The 585-nt window shown below is 38.5% G+C and overlaps 1 non-coding gene across 1 annotated transcript; it reads left to right on the top strand.

Moving 5' to 3' along the window:
• Positions 1–218: 218 nt before the first annotated feature.
• Positions 219–277, top strand: MIR193B (microRNA mir-193b). Its single transcript, NR_127539.1, has one exon. It is a non-coding gene; the product is annotated as a microRNA mir-193b (primary transcript).
• The last annotated feature ends 308 nt before the right edge of the window (positions 278–585 follow it).

Below are 585 nucleotides of genomic sequence, written 5' to 3'. Positions count from 1 at the left end.
AGGTTTAAGAAAAAAAGGATCTTGAAGTAGTTCTTGCTTTCATACAGAAGTACTAGATTTATAGGCAGACACATATGCATTAATGACTTTTCTCTGATGACATTAATTTCAAAATTCCTACCTATACAGTCCCTTCACTTGCTTGATTTCACTATTCTGTGTAAGATGTTCCCGCTATAGAAAGGAGCCTCTGACCGTTGTGGTTGTGATTCCAGAGTCGGGGTTTTGAGGGCGAGATGAGTTTATGTTTTATCCAACTGGCCCACAAAGTCCCGCTTTTGGTGGTCACTTTAATCAGCAAGGGAACCAGCCCGCAGTGGCTCTTGTAGGGTGCAGTGAGCTAAAACTACGTGACTGTAGCATTAATTCTACACGCCTCCGATAAAAACATGTTTTCAGCTCCCTCTGCTAAAGGGAGAGAGGATTTTGCTATATGTATGCTTGTATATTTTGTAACAGAGAAAGAATGATTGGAGATTTGTAGGAGGATGGACTTTCTGTGTTTATATTGTTCTTAAGAACTGTAATTTTAAAAAAAATATTCTTATTAGGAAATTAAGAAGGGGATCTTTTAGGAAGGAAATG

Source organism: Monodelphis domestica, chromosome 7 (assembly GCF_027887165.1).
Source record: "Monodelphis domestica isolate mMonDom1 chromosome 7, mMonDom1.pri, whole genome shotgun sequence".
Classification (NCBI taxonomy): domain Eukaryota; kingdom Metazoa; phylum Chordata; class Mammalia; order Didelphimorphia; family Didelphidae; genus Monodelphis; species Monodelphis domestica.
This window is presented reverse-complemented; position numbering and strand designations above follow the sequence as displayed.